The 21,404-nt window shown below is 44.8% G+C and overlaps 1 protein-coding gene across 7 annotated transcripts in view; it reads right to left on the minus strand.

Annotated features, from left to right (window-relative positions):
• Window positions 1–21,404, minus strand: part of MYO5B (myosin VB) — a 298,992-nt gene that overhangs the window by 149,620 nt on the left and 127,968 nt on the right. The gene's annotated exons all lie outside the window — the stretch shown is intronic.

Consider the following 21,404-nt stretch of genomic DNA (forward strand, 5'->3'; position numbering starts at 1 on the left):
CCCAGAACAGAAACCACAGATTGGCTGGAAGTTAATTTACTGCAAGAACCCTGTGAGGTGGGTTAGGGTTGAGTGGCCCAAGGTCGCACACTGAGCTTCACTGCAGGGCAGGATTTGAACTCTGATCTCCAAGGTCCTACTCAAACACTCTATCCTCTATGTCACACTGGCGCTCTCTCTGCCTTCTTCCTGCCACCTCATTATTGGTACTGACTGCACTTACGGCCTAGGGATGTGGGTCGCTGTGGGTTAAACCACAGAGCCTCGGACTTGCTGATTAGAAGGTCGGTGGTTCGAATCCCTGCAACAGGGTGAGCTCCCGTTGCTCAGTCCCTGCTCCTGCCAACCTAGCAGTTCGAAAGCACGTCAAAGTGCAAGTAGATAAATCAGTACCGCTCTGGCGGGAAGGTAAACGGCATTTCCATGCGCTGCTTGTTCGCCAGAAGCGGCTTAGTCATGCTGGCCACATGACCCGGAAGCTGTACGCCAGCTCCCTCGGCCAATAAAGCGAGATGAGCGCCGCAACCCCAGAGTCGGTCACGACTGGACCTAATGGTCAGGGGTCCTTTTACCCTTACCTGCACTTATGGCTGCCCCTATCTTTCCTCCCATGGGTTTGTTTGGATTTATTTGTTGCCCCCAAGATGGACCACGAGGCTGTGGCTGCCAATGAGAAAAGGGGAGGGGAGGCTGCCTGTTTCCCACCTCCTCCCTTGATTTCACCAGCTCTAGACCACGTGAATGAGGCTTGTAGGTCTGAGTGTGTGGAGGAGGAACAGCCACACAGCCTCTGCCCTGCCCTGTGGAGGTTGGCTCTTCCTGCTGAGCAGTGTTAGAAACTCAGATATATAATATAGGAGCCATATCACTCCTTAGAGTCGCCAAAACTGAATGTCTGGTTGCCAGTTTGGAGCAAGACAGCTCTAAAGTCTTGTTTTTCTAAGGACGGACTGACTACTGTGATTTATTCATAGTTAAACACCTGGTTAGTTCACAACCCTGAGCTAGGTTAAGAGCTTTGAGAACTTACCGTATTTTTCGCTCTATAAGACGCACCTGACCATAAGATGCTCCTAGTTTTAGAGGAGGAGAACAAGAAAGAAAATATTCTCTCCCTCTCTGCACAGCGCCTCTCCAGCAAAGCAGGAGGAGAAATGGAAGGGGCTCCATTTCTTCTGCCGCTTCACTGAAGGAGTGCTGCACAGCTTTCCCTCTCTGTGCAGTGCCCCTTCAGCAAAGCAGCAGGAGAAGCGGAGCCCCTTCCATTTCTCCTCCCGCTTTGCTGAAGGGGCGCTGCGCAGAGAGGGAGGCTCCCGCTGCACTCAGGAGGCTTCGGGCGGCTATCCCTGAAGCCAGGAGAGCAAGAGGGATTGGTGTGCACTGATCCCTCTTGCTCTCCTGGCTTCAGCGAAAGCTGCGCAGCCTGCACTCGCTCCATAAGACGCACACACATTTCCCCTTCCTTTTTAGGAGGGGAAAAGTGCGTCTTATAAAGCGAAAAATACGGTAAAGAAGAAAAGCCCCTTGATCCAGGGACAGTCCATATATATTGACCTATTCCAACCTCTTTTTCTTAATACATCCGCTGAGGCTGCACAGAAAAGGCAATTTGTTTCCACTGATTCATTCCAATTGTACAGATAAAATATAACTGATAAGAATTCTACAGCATGGGGTATTAATGTGTGGAAGCAGTCCGGATCCAGTGATCCTCATATGGTGGAGATATCAGGCGCCATCCTTCAACCCAGGCATCTTCACTTGGTCACAAGCGGTCGAAAGCCAGGTGAAAAATGCGCCTGGCTCCTGGCTAATTTCAAACACTGCTGGTGAGGGGACAAAGGCTGTCGGTTCTCTTCTGTTATTCCTCATTGCTCAAGATCTAGGCCACCAGGCATGTCAATCCTGAGATTCAGGCCCAATGTGGCTGAACTTTTGCTCTCTCTCTCTCTTTTTAATATAGGGTTTGGGGCTCTAGGAGCTGAATAACAATGGAAGGAGTGAGTGGGGGGTTCCCAGCCCATCGCCTTCTCATTCCTCCACTCTGGACCCGATGCTTCAAGATGGCTCTGCCTGGGTGTGGGCCTCTTTCAGCAAGCAGCAACTGCACCCAGAGCCTCACCGGACGTCTCCCTCCCATAGATCTATCCGAGCTCTCCATTTGGCTCCAGACCTGCCGGGACTCACATGCAGGTAGGTGCCTCTGCCTTCGTGAGCTAACAGCCTTCTAGGCAAAACACGCTTCAAGACTCACTGCCCTGGAGAAAATTTAAGATTTGCCATCTACTCTTATAAGCATCATACACAGAGGGCGATTGTTAAAAGAAAGACTGCATGCATTAGAGAACAGAGTGGACTCTGCAGAGTTTCCAAAGATACCATGTGCTCCTTTGAGTCATGGGGAATCCCAAGACTGACAGTCACTGTCTGCTGTCCAAAGTACCCCACCCATCATTTCCAGATGGGACTTTTTTGTGAATCAATCTCCAACATCCCAGGATGAATTCAACTGCCATGCACTATTTAACACTTTGATTTTAAACCAGATGTGTTCCAAGTACCGTATTTTTCGCTCTATAAGACGCACTTTCCCCCTCCTAAAAAGGAAGGGGGCATGTGTGTGCGTCTTATGGAGCGAATGCAGGATGTATAGCTATCGCTGAAGCCAGGAGAGCACTGATTCTTCTTGCTCTCCTGGCTTCAGCGATAGCCACGCAAAGCCTCTTGAGCGCAGCTGGAGGCTTTGCGTTGCTTTCTTGTTTCTTGTTTTCCTTCTCTAAAAACAAGGTGCGTCTTATGGTCAGGTGCATCTTACAGAGTGAAAAATACGGTAAGTTTCAACCAGAGGTTCTCCTCTTGTTGAAGGGGGGGGGGAGAAAATGGACCCATGATAGCTACTCTTCACTCTGCTGATATGGCAGCGGAAGAGATATCTAAGCCACATCAGACAGGCAGGTAGAATGAAACAAGGAGGAATAGGCAGGAAAATTACCCCACACCCAGAATGAAGACTCAAGGCTCAAGCATTTGGTTAAAGGTTATATTTATTACTATAAACAAATAACACCTTGCGCCAAGCAAACCGAACAAGTGCAGGCAGTTATAATCTGTACATGCAGATTTCCTGTCTGCTTCCAAGAGCCAAACCATCCAAGAGAAGCTCCATCACTTACACAGGTGTGATGGTGCCTCTCCCCCAAAAGAGAAGTTGTGGGGGTGTGACCTTTCCAAGCCACCCCCCCCACTGTTCAGCATTCAGCAGGTGGCCCACAGCAGGTCCCAAGAGCACAAAACCAACCCCCCCGCCCCCTAGCTGAAACCGCAAAAAGAGGAAGAGCTTGAGGGAGGAGCTTCCTTTATAAGGGAGGCTTGCTCCACAACCCTACCAACCCAAAGGGGCTGCATCAAACTTGAACCAGAGGCCATGTGGAGAATCCCTCACCCGCTCCCTTTCGGAGCAGACCTTGTGAGCCTTCCTCCTAAAAGCGGGTGGGGTAAATTCACCCCAGCGAAAGCCTGGAAGTGGCACTGCCAAATCTGCACGATGCTACCAGAGAGACAGATTGTAAACATTCTGCTACCTGCGCAGAACAGAAAGCAATGTTTCCACATGATGATTCCCGTGGTTGTTCTAGCATAAAAATTTGCACCCCACTCTTCTAAATCCCACGTACCTACGGGACCACCTCTCCTGGTATGCCCCGCGGAGGACCTTAAGGTCCACAAATGACAACATTTTGGAGGTCCCAGGTCCCAAGGTGGTTAGATTGGTCTCAACTAGGGCCAGGGCCTTTTCAGTACTGGCCCCGACTTGGTGGAACGCTCCGTAACAAGAGACTAGGGCCGTGTGGGACTTGACATCTTTCCGCAGGGCCTGCAAGTGAGAGCTGTTCCGCCTGGCCTTTGGTTTGGACTCAATCTGACCCTTATTGTTTCCCTCCCCTTATGGTTTTGTTCTATGGGCTACTTTTAAAATAAGGCTGCATTTTAAACTGCATTTTAACCTGTATTTTAAATTTGTTTCCTCCCCCCCCCTTTATGTTTTTACTGCGATTTTATTGGTGTTAGCCGCCCTGAGCCCGGCTCTGGCCGGGGAAGGCAAGGTATTAATAATAATAATAATAATAATTATTATTATTATTATTATTATTATTATTATTATGCATGCGGCAAGTGTTTTGGCTTGAGAGCCTCAGAAGGCCTTTCCAGTCGCTGTGACTTAAGGAAAGGTCAACTTCCTGCAACCGTTTCAGGGGTCAAACCTTAAGTACAGATACAAACAGCAGGAGGCCACACAAGCCAATCTAGTCGCCAACAGCTTCTCATCTGAAGCCAGTCCCAAGCCATCAGGCAGGCCAAAGACAGAGGTGATGGCTCACTAACTCACATATTCCAATAGAAGTAAAGGCTCTGTCGGAGTCACATCTGAGGCACATAAAGGGCCAGGATACTTTAAGGACCGTGTGTCTCCTTATCTGCCTAAAACCTTCAAAAGAGCGCCTATTCAGTGGTGGGACCCTGGACTATGCAACACTTGCGCTATCCAGAACTTACCTAGAGATACCAGGCCAAGGGCTTTAAAAACATAAAATTATACGTTGACTGGAGACTTTTATGTTGCTGCTTTTATGTTGCTGGTGTTTATTTTTAATTATGCTGTTTTACACTGTTCTTTAATATTGTTGCTTTCATGTTTATTTTTAATTTGCTTTGTTGCAATGTGAATTTTTGGTAAGTCCTGGGAACCCGGTGAAAAGCAGGAGGAAATCAACTCAAACAGATCAACCAACTACCCCCAGCGTCCCATCACAGTGGGTGATTTTGTATTTTTGCTCACAGCTGACAGGAAGGAACAGAAAGTCATTTGCTGCTGCCGGCATAGGTCTGGATGGGTGAAGTCAAACTAGTCCCTCTTACAACTAATGCTTCAGTTCTCAGAAAAACACCAAAGCTGCAAAGAATTTTTATTTATTACTTGTACTCCAGGAGAGATTGCATGCGTTTGCTACACAATTTGGTGTACTGCTCCCCAAGACCCCGTATAAAAACCCCTCTGACAGCCACATCAACAAGCTTAAGGAACACTGGAAAACCCTCCATCATCCTTCCCTTACATTACGTAGGATAGAGATGGATCTATGGGTAGCAAACTGCTATTGTTCTGCACAAAATAGCAAAAAACAAATCAGAGCACAGACACTCCATCCTCTTCCCATTGCAATAAAAAGCTTTCAACTTTGGATGATGCATTACTACTACATATTGGTCCAGGTTAAGCACTACAGGAGTTATCAATAAAGCAGTTGTCCTATATGGAGAGCATAGCTCAATGGCGAATGTGGTATTTTAAAGAGAGGAATAAGAACTGTGTCCTGTTCTCCACACCCCGATCTGTGATATTTCACAACAGGTCAGATGACAAGAGTACCCCCAGCTGCAAAAAAACCCACTGCAGTAGACAGAAACAGACAAAAGGACACACTTCTTCACACAGTGCATTAATTGAACTTGGGGAGTTTGCTGCCACAAGATGTGGCGATAGTCTCTAAACTTAGGCAATGCTTTTTAAATTCCTAAAGGGTAAGTTGACCAAAAGGAATCAGCCGTGACAATGGGCTCCTGCAACAAAATGCAGCTGAGCATTCTCACCTAACACAAACACTACTGTTCAAGGTTCCAGCCAGCCATGTGCTCCTGCAAGATACTCTATTGCTCTATTCATTCTATCCCAGTTTTTCCATTGCTGAGGTCAAACAAGAGGTGACGGCCACCCATCACTTTCTTTCCCTGCTTATGGGCTTGCCTTGGCAGAAAAGCAGAATATTTGGCTAGGTGAACTGTCCACATAGCACAAAACACGTTAAAAAGGACAAAAAATATATTTAGCAACTGTCAAGCCCCCATGTGAGGAATGTAAAATTCCACCTCTCCAGCTAGTGACCCGAGAGAGAGATGAGGTTCCAAATACTTACAAACCCCCCCAACCCCAACCCCCCAAATTGCAGGTAGACCAAGCAATACCAAGGGAACTGAAATCTGGATGCAACAAGTTTTCCAGATCTGCCAAACTCAGGAACATAGCTGTCAATCTTCTCTGCACATTTCCCCTTCTAAGTGCACACCCGCTAAGGCACACTTACGCATACATATATACAAGGAATCCCTGTGGACAACGAAAGTGATAAAAAGACCCAGCAAACACCATTTGCTGCTAATGCAATCAGCCTGCCAAGCTTTCTTTCCCCTCCCTCACGTTTCACAAAAGATTTGCCTGAACAGCTGACCCCTTGTTTGTTCAGCAGCACTCAGCTGGGTGCTTCAGACCTAGCCAAGTTTACAATTTGGATTTGAAAGGCCAGTTTTAAGACATGAAGCACAGAATACAATGGTGCCAGCATTCTCAGCCTTCCGCTGGATTTTGAGGGGTCCTGGGCAGGCCGCCTTTGGTGACGGCCATCTCTCCCATGCATACTGCTGCCTGGGCTCCCAGCGGCAATGCTGCAACGAGGAGGGCATAAGGAATGCATGAAGCAGCCCTCACAGATCAAACGTCATTGCCAGAGCATGTGTGTCACCTGACACAACCTCTGGCAGTGTACTCTTTGCAATGTGCCCCATTCGCACACTCAACCACGAATCATCGTGACAAGACATAGAGAAGAGTTTATGTGGAATGGGCAATACAAGATTGCACACTGTTGTAAACAAAAATTGCCCTTTTCCCTTATGGGGTGTCCAAGAGCCCATATAGAGTCCTTACATAGGTTCCCTATTGGTAGGAGAGAATAACAGAGGCCAACCAGAGAATATTGAGAAGCAAAGCAGCTAGTAAGCTTGATCTTTATTGATCTGTTGCAACAGGGTGCTCACCTCATCCGCAGGAGAGAGGAGGGACCCCGAAAAATGGCATGCAAGGCCTTATAAAGACTTTTGAAATTCCCACCCTGTAGATCAAGACCACCCCCAGAAACACCATACATACATCACAGAAGGGGTGTAACCTAAGACCACCCCTCAGATACATCACACCTACACCACAGAAAAGGCGGTCTAAAACAGAAATTTGAATATTGTTTTTCTCCTGTTGTTGTTTATCTCCTGTCTGGCAGGTTACTTGATTGGATTTCCTGGGGAGCCTGGCCAGTCTTTTATAATGATAAATACTTAGTTCCTGGACCAGGTCACAGGCTCACACCCTATTCATATCTAAAATGTGCCCTTAAGACAGGATTTGTGAGGAAAGAGACAATGGGAGGTTTCCCACTTTGACCTTGCAGAGAAAACATTGGCTCAGTTTAGGAATCAAAATGGTTCCAGGTTGGTCTTCCTGTGCTGATCTATGTACATGCTTGGTTGGTACACTTATGAACATTACCATATATCTAAGACCATAAAATTCCTATCACAATACCCACTTTGTCCACTTGGTTTAGAGAAAAGAAAACTTTGAGGTGACACGAAAGGGTCCCTTCCTGCTCTACAATTCTACAATTCAAGGTCCTGTGCAGCTTTTCTTCTCCTAAACCCACCAAACCCAAGAAAAGCAGGAAAACTGGATAAAGCAAGATAAATCATGGGACATTTGCGGTACTTAAATTTATGTGACCTGCACAAGCTGCAGATTTCGACTTCTCTCACTACAGAATGTTCATCTCATGCTTCTCAAACCCACTCTTTTTCAAGTAACACAAAGTTACCAAGTTAAACACGACTGATGGCTTTGTTAGCAAGAATATTAACAGAAATTATCTTTCCTGCGCACAGCTAGGAGCTGCCCTCTCACGACACAGGAGAGCAAAGAGATCAAACGTCCACTTACTGGTAATAGCTTCAGCTCCTGCAGCTGGGCAAAGGTGAGTGAGGGGGCTCCCTTATTCTCACGCTAATCTTCAAGGCAGAAAATAACCTTTCCAGATGTCTGCAATTTAACTGATGCCACTAGCTCATGGATAGGCTAATTAAAAAGGTTAATGATGCTTCTTTGTATTCCTACCTTGCAAGCACGTTCCTTCTAGCAAGGGCAAGGGCTCTGTCCCATGGATCTCCAGCCTTTCATTCCCAATTTTGTAAAAAAATGTATTATTTTTTGCAAAATGCTTCATAGACCATAAGACTTCAGATCCACCACTTTTTATTGAAGATAAAGAAATGCTCATCTTATCCCGCTTACCCTTACCCCTTACTTTAGACTACTGAAACAGTCAAAACTCAGCTGGTCACCCATGTGGAACAAGAATTAACCTCCAGGTGACCAGACATGGAATCTCTGGTCAACTAGAAGAGTGTTTAGATAGTTCATTTTCCATCATTCAGAGCCACCAACAGATAAAATTGGGTCTATGTGGACAACACCTGCAGCTTTTGTTCTGTTGTGATGTTATGCACTTGTTCTGAGGTTATGTAAGTTTGGAATAACAGAATAATATTATGGGAGTTTTAGTGGAAGCCACAATGAGGAATCAGAATTGAGACACCAGAACAAGCCAGGAGATTATTGCTACCTAGGCAAAGTACTAGCCTGTACAGGAAGCCCTTATACACTTCTAGAGTCAACAGCAAGCCTGGGTGAATAATATGCATATCTCAGATACTTAGGATTCTCCATTACTTGGAGCATGCCTAGGAAGAGGCTTCAATCTGTGGTAAGGGCACAGATTGGGTAAGGGCAACTGAATGCAGAGATGTGGGCTCCCAGTTCTGGCCTAGGCACCTCCTGAAAGAGCTCATCACCTGCCCACACCCAATATACCTGTCTGCACTCATGCCTGACAACTCAACCCCTTGCTCTCTAGTTACTGAGTTAAAAAACTCAAGACCAAAGGAGCTGACGTTTGTGCTACAGCTAGGTTTAACAAATGAGGCCCTGCTCCACAAAACAGCTACCTCTGCCTGTTCTAAATGAATCACGGTTAATTACTTTGCTCTACATTCAGGGACTGTGTGTTTCTCATTTGTCTATGTCAGTCTTCAAATGCTTTACACTACGTAGAGAAAACGCAGCTCATCAATTCTGAAGTTTCCCCCAAGGGTTTCCCTGAAGGAGCTCAACTTGCAAGTCCGGGTTAAATTTGCCATGATTAGGCTAACAACGGATGGTTAGTCCTACTGTTCCATCACATTTCCAAGGTAGTGAGAAAGTGGCCATATTGGGTCCTTATGTTCTGTTACCCACTTTTCAAGGCGGGGGATACCAATTTAAGGAAATAAAAGGGCAACAGGTGCAGGTTGTTATTATGATTAACTATTGTGCTTATTATGACACCCAGCTCTACCTCTCTTTTAAATCAGAACCAGTGAAGGTCCTGTATGAGTGCCTGGAGGCAGTTGGAGGATAGATGGTGGCTAACAGATTGAGGTTGAATCCTGACAAGACAGAAGTACTGTTTTTGGGGGACAGGAGGCGGGCAGGTGTGGAGGACTCCCTGGTCCTGAATGGGGTAACTGTGCCCCCGAAGGACCAGGTGTGCAGCCTGGGAGTCATTTTGGACTCACAGCTGTCCATGGAGGCACAGGTTAATTCTGTGTCCAGGGCAGCTGTCTACCAGCTCCACCTGGTACGCAGGCTGAGACCCTACCTGCCTGCGGACTGTCTGAACAGCACCTGAGATTGCAAAGCCCAGCCCAAGAAGATAGCACCAGGAGGAGCAATCTTGCTGCATCCCCAAATTTTGTTTTATCAAGGCACCAGTTCCTTCCCAAACCCAGCTGGAAAGAACGAGGCGTCAGTGGTCAACTGGCACTCTGTTCTCCTCAGGTAGGCAGGAAGGTTCCCAAGGGTTCAGCACTTTGTGGCACCCACACAAAAAGTTAGCCTCTGGCAACTGAAACAAAGTGATCAGTGCTACCTGGATCAGTGATCAGTGCATGGTGCCTGGCCAACATTCTGGGACAATAGGAGATACCTGCTGGAGACTCAACAGCAGGTATGGATCACCCAAGGTTGGGGGTGACTTCCTTAGGCAGAATAGGCAACATTGCCAGGAAATTATTGAGGGTTTTGTACAAATGCACTCATAGTGAGTGTGTGAACTGGGCCCACACACCACGGATTTGTTGACACCAGACTTCAGGGTGAGGTGGTTAAATGGGAAAAAATGTTGGTTCGATGTGAATGATTCTTGAATGATTAAAGAACAAACAAAGCAATACTCTGACCCACTAATTAGCAAATAAGCAAAACCTCAACCATCCCCTGGTCCCAAAATCATTCACATTGAACCAACAATTTTGAATTGTATTGCCAATGTTTGGTGGTTGTTGTTAAAATTTGTATACCATCCTTCATCTGTAGATCTCACGGAGGTTCAAAAAATAAATAAATATAGAAACGCAACATACATAATAAAAACAAGAAGAACCCCCCCACACACACACACCAACAACCCCCCTCCTCCACCTATTTATATGGCTGGCATTTCCCCCCATGGATGTTATGATGTATGAAATATTAATGTATTATATGACTCCCCTTCTTTTTCCACTACGGTATAATTTATTATTTTTGTCACCTTTGGGTGACAATCAACCAAGTTTAATAATAATAGTAATAAATAATTTCAAGCTACACTAGGTTGCACTTTGGATGTTACTGAGCACACCTGTTATCTCTTCGAGACAAGGAAGAAGTGGTAACTTTTAACCACAGCTCCATTTTCTTATAAGTGCAGAAGCTTCTGTTGCTTTTTCCCGCTAGCTGACAGTCAGAATCTGGATGCCTATGTTCACAGAGCATCTTTCCCAGCCAGTGATTGCAATGAATGGAAGCAATGAGGGAAGAGTAAACAGTTAGATAAAGTAAAGGTTAATGTTCAAAAAGGGAGCGCTGCTCCAAGCCAAAGATACCACAGAGCAGGGAGAGGAAGCTTTTATGTGTGTGTGTGGTTTATTTATACATATCCCTTTTAAAACTAACAATCAGACCTTTTGCAGCAATAAAATATCTCCCACATTTGTCAAGTTGAGTTAAACACACACACACCAAAGCGTCGTTATGAAGCTAATGCCTGCATTTTATTATGATTAGTTGCATTACGGTGAGACTTTGAAGCTATTAATGGGTATTAGAGTGGAATAATTAGAACTTAGAGTCATCAAATCTGGGCTTACTTCTCCATGCTCTCTTCAAAATCAATATGCACACCTCAAACAGAGTGAGCTTTTATATCTGGCCAGGATATTATAGCAGCAATGGTGTAACATAATCTAAAGGCTGACACATAATCTTGCAGTGTATGAGTTTATATCACAGTATAGAAGGACAGTAGGTAATTAATTGGCTTTGCTTACAGAGCCACTGCTTTGCACCTGGTAGACCACAGGCAGATCTCCCAAGTCTGAAATATCCCATACCTGGATTAGATTATAGGATTATATTCTTGATCTGCATCCCATCGCCCCAATCTAGTCTTCCCTGCCTTGTCATCTCTCTCGTGCCATCCTCAAACATAAAGCATTAATTCCTTAGTTTCCATCAGAAAAAGATGGCATTAACTGCACCAAGACGGTCACCAGCAACTAGAACCAAACCAGGAGCACTGAAATATCCTGGGAGTGTTATTGTTATTATTTATTAAATTTCTACACCATCCTTCATCTGAGGATCACAAGACAGGTTACAATATAAAAACGCAAAAATAATACATCACAAACAAAAACAATATCAGCCCTCCCCACAGTTTAAAAGGTTACATATTGTTTACTTAGCCAAAGACCTGCGAGAAGAGTAATGTTTTTAGTTGGTCTCTAAAGATATGCAATGAAGGTGTCAGGCGAGCCTTCCTGGGGAGAGACTTCCACAAACAGGGAGCCAACACAGAAAAGGTCTGCTCTCATCCTCCAAACCTCTTACAAAGCAGACACACAAAGAAAGGCCTTGAGGCATTGCAGTCCTGAGATGTTGAAGGCTTTATAGGTCAAAACCAGCACTTTAAACTGGGCCCAGAAACTAACTGGCAGCCAGTGCAGTTGGGCCAAGATTGGTGTAATATGCTCAAACCGTCTTGCCCTGGTGAGCAGTCTAGCTGCCGAATTCCGCACCAGCTGAAGTTTCCAAACCGTCGTCTTCAGAGGCAGCCCCAAATACAACATGTTGCAGTAATCTAACCAAGAGGTTACCAGAACACAGACGACAGAAGTTAGGCTATTCCTAACTCCATACCACCCTTTAAATTTCTTGTTACTGCACAGACCGCTGGTACTGCTGACATGCCATCATGGCTGTAGACACTGGGGACTGCTTTTTATGGCTGCTTTCAAACAGTTAATGAAAATGTTCTGAGGATCCTCTTATGTGAGAAGTTGCCATTTACCGATTATAATAATGTTTGGAGGCCTTTTAAAGGGCCTTATGCTCTCAAAGACTGACAATTGGAGCCTTGTGTGACAGAAAAATGCAAGGTGAGGCCTCTTTATTTCTGTGGACCCTCCATCTTGCACAAGAGCACTTCTGTGTTTGGTTCCAGGTGATTAAAAGTGGCAGACACCACGAAGGGGAGACAAAACGGCAGGTAAAACAAATCACACAGAATTACCCCTCTTTGATTAGAGCTCTTCAAAAGGAGACGAAAAGCACTGAAGCAATTAAATTCGGTCCAGTTGGGCTTGTCTTTCTTAAATCATACAGGAAAAAAGAAGAAGAAAAGAAATAGAGAAGTCCAAAACATTCACTAGGAACAGACGTAGCGATGGCTATTAGTCATATCTGAGTCTCTAACGCTGATTTGGGGTTCTTACAGATTTAAGTGCTATGAAGGCATTTAGGCAAATGAAGCAGCTCTCTGCCGTCAGCTTCCTTTGCAGTCTAAACCACAGAGCCTAGGACTTCCCGATCAGAAGGTCAGCGGTTCGAATCCCCGCGACGGGGTGAGCTCCCGTTGCTCAGTCCCTGCTCCTGCCAACCTAGCAGTTCGAAAGCATGCCAGTGCAAGTAGATAAATAGGTACCGCTCCGGCGGGAAGGTAAACAGCGTTTCCGTGCACTGCTCTGGTTCACCAGAAATGGCTTAGTCATGCTGGCCACATGAACCGGAAGCTGTACGCCGGCTCCCTCAGCCAGTAAAGCGAGATGAGCGCCACAACCCCAGAGTTGTCTGCGACTGGACTTAATGGTCAGGGGTCCCTTTACCTTTACTTAAAGCATTCAGGCAAATGAAGCAGCTCTCTGCTGTCAGCTTCCTTTGCAGCATACTATTGGCAAAGCATTGGTTACCTGAGCGTTAATATAATCTGACAGTTCTGTGGGATGCTCATGGCCTGCCACATCGAAGTGTGCCTCAGTACTGCCTCTGAATAAAGTCGGCGCAGAATGTGCTGTGCCCGATTCGTTGTCCTTATCTGCTCTTCAAACAAGTATGCAGAACAAAACTTTTGGAGTGCAGCAGAGCTTTTAGGAAAACGTTTCTTCGGGTGCCTCCCTTACTGCATCTTCAGAGGGCCCTCAGCTTAGGAGGCATTGTGATTTGTGGTCCTTCAACTGAGAAGCATCATTTTCTGAACAGCCACCCAGGGTTGTAAAGGCTTATCTCTCCCACTCTAGTAAAAGTAGCTTTTTAAAGAAAAAGAAAAATCTTTTGATAAGGTGGTTTTACTGGTGCTTTTTCCTAGAATTACAAAAAGAAGGCAAAGAAGGAAATCGATTTTCTGAAATCCTTCCCCTCGTAAAAGTTAAAAGGGTATTATTTTCTTTAGCACAGCGGACGGTGGTTTTTAAAAGACAGGGACTGCAAACTGTTCCAAAAGCTTGAGGTTGATGCAGAGTGCTGCAAAAACATTTAAAATCTTTTGCTTGCCCTGTTTTGCTGCTTCAGCAGCAGCTAACTACTTGTGCCTCTGTGTTGCCTTCTTAGCTATCCAAACACTGCCATAAATCCAGAAAGAAATGGCCATTGTTAGCCTGCCACACCGGGATGTGCCGCGATACTTGGCGACAGTGCCTCTGTATGATAGTCCTCTGTGTGATTCTGAAATTAATGAACCTGCTACATTATTCCGATTATATCACCATCATATTTGTCCCCTGCTTTGTATGCGAAACATTCCAAGCAGCTTTTGAGAAATGAAGCAAAAACACAGAATTTAAAGCAAAAGCAAGGCGTAGAATACTAGTAGCAACATAGCGGAAGAGCTGCGGTCATAAAAACGAACTTGACAGGAGTAGTCAAACTGTCACCAGTTTGTTAAATAAAAACAAAGAGAGGGAACCATGGGAGATCTCCATTTCAAATGCATTCCACCATTTTGGTGCCACCACCGATGAGGCCCTTTTTCTGCCTTCCACCTTGTGGAGGAGAGAGCAAGGCCTCCAACTATGGAGATGGGGAACCTTTGGGGAACTTTTTGGCCCTGTAGAGTTTGCTGGGCTACAAACCCCATCAGTCTCACCAGTATGACCATCGAATGGGGAATGATGAGAGGGCCACAGGTTTCCCATCCCTGATTTTCAGATGCAGGCAGATTTGATGGGGGTTGGGGACGGTTTCTGCGGGTGGTGTGACATGTCATTATTATTATTATGGAAAGAGACCAACCACAGAACAAACACCAGTCTTTCAGTACGAAGCAAGGACCATTACAAAGCATACAAGGCACCATCCAACCACCTTAGGGACTGCACTCCAGATTTGTGTTAGCCTTTTCTTCTCCCAAAGATATCCCACAAGGCAGCAGAGATTTAGGATCAGAGTTTTCCTTCTCCTAGACTTTCCAGGTGGATGAGCCCCATCTGCCCCTCCCTTCCCTGTACGTGCAGAAACAGCCTTCTTGACGGCTGGACTCACTCGTCTACTCAATCAAATGAAGTTAAGCCAAGATCTTCATGTGCCAAAACCATGGCAATCTTTCCAGATGAAGCTTCGTTCCAAATATTTTCCCTTCCATGCAGGCTGCAACGCTTCCACTTTCAGTAAGCAACAGGAAAACCCTAAATGTTTTAGTTTTTTTAATTCCAGCACAGGAGATCTACATGAACCACTGGTCCAATGCTCATTCAGTGTTGCAGTCCCTTAAGGTACTGTAAAAGGTCCAATGACCTTCCCTCTCTGGATTTATGCCATTCTGTGCGTTGTTATTATTGAGATGTAGGACACAGATCACTGGCAGTCATTAAAAAAACCCAACCCCCATTCAGCATCCCTGTTGTGCTCATCTTTCAGAGACAGAATGCTCAAGAGCCATTTTTAACTCTTATTTGACTCCTGGTTCCCCTTCACAATTGCCTCTGTGTTTCCCAAAATTCTGGTAAGTGTGGCAAATTTATTTTTCTAAAAAAATGAATTAAAAATTAGGAAGTGCACACCACTCCTATAGCTCAAAAGGTTTTAGGGTGAGTGTTTTTAATTGCAGTGTGTAAATTTTCTGAAATTATGAAATAAAAGGGTTGTTTTTAGAGTGTGGAATAATAATAATAATAATAAAGTCACCCAAAGAGGAGTAAATCTCCTACATTCCTGCAAGAGCCACTCTTCTAGCTGTCTCTCCCAGCCGGAAAGAGGAAAGCACAGAGCACCGACTCATGCAGAGAAGCAACAGGCACATACACCTGCAGCCTCTCTACACGGAGAAATTGAACGTGTTAATGACAGCCAGTACAGAACCGTGGAGAAGCCTCTTTCTCTCACACAGTGGAGGCAGACTGGAATGGGGGCAAGACCAGGGAAATAACTCAGGCAGAGATGTAACGGGTAGCATCCTTCATGGCACTTCTGAATCCAAAAGAAACCTTTTACTGGCTCTCTCGTGGCATAGTAGCATTCCACTCACAGCACACCCTTTGGGAAATTACAAATGTGATTAGTTCGCTAGGCATTACAACAATAATTACATGTGTTCTTGGTTGTTTCTGGCGTGAGAGTGCTCTCTGCATGCTGAACCACTTCAGAAGCGTCAGTGTGACTATTTCGCAGAGCTCCATCACTCTCTTGTACGTAGGACTGGGTTAAATGCTTAAGCACACTGCCAAGCCCTACAGCAAGGCCAGCAAGAAACAGAATGGCAGGCAAGGGCTGAATTTCATAGGAAGCTGCCAGGACAGAATATTTGTACATACTGGAGAGTCTTGTATTTCAGTGTTTTGTTGGAAGCCGCCCAGAGTGGCTGGGGGGACCCAGCCAGATGGACGGGGTATAAATATATTATTATTATTATTATTATTATTATTATTATTATTATTATTATTGGACGCGGGTGGCGCTGTAGGTTAAACCACAGAGCCTAGGACTTGCTGATCAAAAGGTCGGCGTTTCAAATCCCCGTGACGGGGTGAGCTCCCATTGCTCGGTCCCTGCTCCTGCCAACCTAGCAGTTTGAAAGCACGTCAAAGTGCAAGTAGATAAATAGGTACCGCTCCGGCGGGAAGGTAAATGGTGTTTCCGTGCGCTGCTCTGGTTCGCCAGAAGCGGCTTAGTCCTGCTAGCCACATGACCCGGAAGCTGTACACCGGCTCCCTCGGCCAATAAAGCGAGATGAGCACCGCAACCCCAGAGTTGGTCACGACTGGACCTAATGGTCAGGGGTCCTTTTCCATTATTATTATTATTATTATTATTATTATTATTATTATTATTATTATTATTATTTCCAAGGTCTTCCACCCAACATCCTTTCAACAAAAGGAAGAGAGAGATGCCACGGTTTGAACAGCAGACCTTAAATCATGTGCTGTGCCACTGAGTTATGGTAGCATGGTAGGAGTAACGTCAGGTTGGACAGAAGTTAAGAAAGATCTAGAAATATGGTCAAATTTGAGACTTTCCTTGTTAGGCCGAATTGCTGTTATTAAGATGAATGTTTTGCCGAGAATGTTGTTTTTGTTCCAAACACTGCAGATTGTGGACAAGATGGACTGTTTCAAGAGGTGGCAGAAAGACATATCTAGATTTGTCTGGCAGGGCAAAAAGCCCAGAATAAAATTTAAGATATTAACTGATGCAAAAGAAAGAGGGGGGTTTGCCCTGCCAGACTTAAAACTGTATTATGAATCAGCGGCTTTTTGCTGGCTGAAAAACTGGCTACTTCTTGAGAACACAGACATTTTGGATCTGGAAGGGTTTAATAATAGGTTTGGTTGGCATGCATATATATGGTATGACAAGGTAAAAATTCACAAAGGTTTCAAAAACCATATTGTTAGGAAAGCACTATATAATGTTTGGATTCGGTATAAGGATCTGCTGGAAAACAAAACCCCTAGGTGGTTGTCACCAATGGAAGCTAAGGAAGTGAAAAAACTTAATATGGAATCAAATTGGCCAAAATATTGGGAAATTATAGAACAAGAGGAGGGAAAAGTGAAATTACAGAGTTATGAGAAATTGAAGCTAAAAGTAAGAGACTGGCTTCATTATTACCAGATAAATGAAGTATTCAAACAGGACAGGAAAATTGGCTTTCAGGTGGAGAGATCAAAATTAGAAACAGAATTGTTGGAACCCAATACTAAGAATTTGTCAAGAATGTACAACTTGCTGTTGAAATGGAATACACAAGATGAGACGGTTAAATCAACTATGATTAAATGGGCACAAGACATTGGTCATGACATTATGTTTGCTGACTGGGAACAGTTATGGACCACCGGTATAAAGTTTACGGCATGTAATGCCTTAAGAGAGAATATTATGAAAATGATTTACAGGTGGTACATGACCCCAGTCAAGCTTGCAAAAATCTATCATTTGCCCAATAATAAATGTTGGAAATGTAATGAAACTGAAGGTACTTTCTACCATCTTTGGTGGACGTGCCCAAGGATCAAGGCCTTCTGGGAAATGATCTATAATGAAATTAAGAAGGTACTTAAGTGTACCTTCCATAAGAAACCAGAGGCTTTTCTCCTGGGCATGGTAGGCCAATTGGTGTCAAGGAAAGATAGGACGTTCTTTATGTATGCTACAACAGCAGCAAGAGTTCTTTTAGCAAAGTATTGGAAGACACAAGAACTACCCACGCTGGAAGAGTGGCAGACGAAGGTGATAGACTATATGGGACTGGCTGAGATGACTGGCAGAATCCGTGACCAAGGAAAAGAGACGGTGGAAGAAGATTGGAAGAAATTTAAAATTTATCTTAAGAACTGTTGTAAAATTAATGAGTGCTAAAATGTTATGGGTAATGTAAAACAGAATTGCAGTGATAAATAATTGGGTAAAAGAAAAAGGATTTAAGAAAGTGAATTATAAGTAATTGAAATTAGGGGTTGCTGGGAAAGTTTAAAACAGGGATGCAGAAAAGGGAGGTATGGGGAAGTCGCCGAAACAAGGTTTATGAAAAAGAGGTTATGAAATTATACGTGTTTATATGTTTGTTTGTTTATGTATTGTCAGTTGTATTGTGTTTTAATATATGTTGGAAAATTAATAAAAAAAATTATAAAAAAAGGAGTAACGTCAGGAGTGCAGGATACAACCACAATTTGGAGTGCAGCAACAGAACTGCCGCAACTTGAAAGGGACCCCTGTGCAGTGGTGCTGATGGGCTAGGAACAGGTTTCCATAGCCACTTGAGCCGCTGCAAAGCTGCACACCACAAAACACAAGCACCAACTGCCCTCTCTGAAATGGCTCTTGCACAGTAGGGCATGCCACAGGAGCAATGAGGCGAAAGCACAGACCTGCTATACAACCCTCTTGTGTTCCTGAACAGAGCCTACGCCGTTGACGTCCACAAATCAGCTGTCTCGGTACTCTGTCCTCCTCCACCCCCTTAGGAATATTTGCCCCTTCTTTGTGAAGGCAGACTCTTTGCAAATCTCAGTTCAAATTTCAGGTCCTGGGCTGGGTTACCCAAGGAAGACAATTACTTAAATGGGTTGCGCATACTTACTCTGAACCAGGTAGTATTATGGACAAGCACCACCTACTGCTTGCTCTAGGCTACCTTGGCCAACCTGTAGATCAGGGGCCTGCAACCTTTTTCAGCCGTGGGCCAGTCCACCGTCCCTCAGACCACGTGGTGGGCTGGACTATATTTGGGGGGGGGGGATGAACAAATTTCTATGCCCCAGAAATAATCCAGAGATGCATTTTAAATAAAAGGACACATTCTACTCATGTAAAAACATGCTGATTCCTGGACCGTCCACAGGCCAGAATGAGATGATTGGGCCGCATCCAGCCCACAGGCCTTAGGTTGCCTACCCCTGCTCTAGATGCTTCAGGCATGCTGTGCTGGATGGGGTTGACAGGAGATGCAGTCCGATGCATCTGGAGGGCACCAGGTTGGCAAAGGCTACTCTGGGCACTTGCCTGCCCTTTGTCCTTGGGATGCTGCTGCAAACAAGAATTTCTGCAGCATCTCTCAGCGAAACCACATCTCCACCATAGCAAACAGCAACAGGTTTACTAGAAAGGCACAGGGCATCAGCATAACTAAGAAGCAGGCAGCATGAGATAAGCTTAGAACATGGGTAGGCAAACTAAGCCCCGGGCGCCAGATCCATCCCAATCGCCTTCTAAATCCGGCCTGTGGACAGTCCAGGAATCAGCGTGTTTTTACATGAGTAGAATGTGTCCTTTTATTTAAAATGCATCTCTGGGTTATTTGTGGGGCATAGGAATTCATTCATTATTATTTTTTCAAAATGCAGTGGTACCTCGGGTTATAGACGCTTTAGGTTACAGACTCCGCTAACCCAGAAATAGTACCTTGGGTTAAGAACTTTGCTTCAGGATGAGAACAGAAATTGTGCCACCACAGCGTGGCGGCAGTGGGAGGTCCCTAAATTTTAGGTACCCTAAAGTGGTACCTCAGGTTATGAACAGTTTCAGTTTAAGAACGGACCTCCGGAATGAATTAAGTTCTTAACGCAAGGTACCACTGTATAGTCTGGCTCCCCACAAGGTCTGAGGGACAGTGGACTGGCCCTCTGCTGAAAAAGTTTGCTGACCCCTAGCTTATAAGAACGGGAGCAACTTTGCAGCTCAAGTTTTATTAGTCAAACATCCTCACCTTGTAAATCTCCTGTTATCCACGTGGACCTGTCCCAAGCTGCCTTACTCAGCAATAAAACACTCTCTGCTACCCGACTTCATTTCTCTCTCTCCATATTTATGGCTCTCCCATCAGCAGATTTTTTTTAACCACTTCGTTAATTGCCTTCAAGATGCTAGACCATGCTTTCTAAATTGACTCTTAAAAAACACATACGCACACACACAAAACACAAACACAAAACAACATGCCTTAAGATCTCACAGGGACCATAAACTACCTTTTATCAGGCCCAATAATAACCCTAATAATGTCCTAATAAAGGCTTTATTTTATGGCCCCTGTGTTCTCCTGGATCAAGAAGAACACCTGTCTTTGTTGCTTAAGGCCATTCAAATCAGGTCCGGAATTTGTAGCCAAGTTTATTTTAGCTCTGCTCCAACATCCAGTTGCTAGTACTTGCTGTGCTGGTATAAGCAAATATAATGAGATGAAGTAAGTGTGTGTGTGTGTGTGTGTGTGTGTGTGTGTGTGTGTGTGTGTTATCAACAAGTACTCTTTGGTGGCGAGGTCAAAAAGACTCCTAAAAGGAGGTATCCATGGTAAGTATTCTGCTCTTTGCTTCCACTGAACTCCTGGGGAAGCAAAACAGAGGAACTTGTAGAAATTCCTCCCTGAAATGCAGATACTGCTCTGTTTAAAGCACTCCCTGCATCTAATTGCCTATGTTTGATATGGCTCTTTTGCTTTGGTTCTGAAAGTAGTAGGTCCCATATTGGCAGTACAGTGGTACCTCGGGTTAAGTACTTAATTCGTTCCGGAGGTCCATTCTTAACCTGAAACTGTTCTTAACCTGAAGCACCACTTTAGCTAATGGGGCCTCCCGCTTCCGCTGTGCCACCAGAGCACAATTTCTGTTCTCATCCTGAAGCAAAGTTCTTAATCTGGAGCACTATTTCTGGGTTAACGGAGTCTGTAAACTGAAGCGTATGTAACCTGAGGTACCACTGTATTATTTTATTATTTGATTTACATACCACCCTTCATCAGAAGATCTCAGGGCGATTCACAGAATTAAATTCAGGTTAAAAACAAGTAAATAAAAACAAAACAGCAATAACATAAGCCCCTCCCCTTCCCACAGACACTCTTTGTCTCTGGTTAAAAAAAGGTCTGTCTGAGATCTTGGAGAGGTGCTGCTGCTCAGAGCAGACAGCTAGGTTCTGAGAGCCTGACATAACTTTTTTCTAGCTGCCCTCCGAACATTGATTGCTGTGGCTGACAAAAGTCGTAGCACAAAATATTTGCAGGGCACCAGACTGGTGCAAGCTGACCTGCCAGCTTGCCAGAGATGTCTCCCTGGCTGCTGCTAGAGACAGATTGCTGGACTACATGAGATGCTTACAGTGGCTCATGGATGGAATTCTTGTGCTACAAAAGTACGGGGAGCACAATGCAACTCAGCACATCCTCATAATTTTT

The sequence above is a fragment of the Podarcis filfolensis genome (genome assembly GCF_964270895.1).
Source record: "Podarcis filfolensis genome assembly, chromosome: 11".
Lineage (NCBI taxonomy): Eukaryota > Metazoa > Chordata > Lepidosauria > Squamata > Lacertidae > Podarcis > Podarcis filfolensis.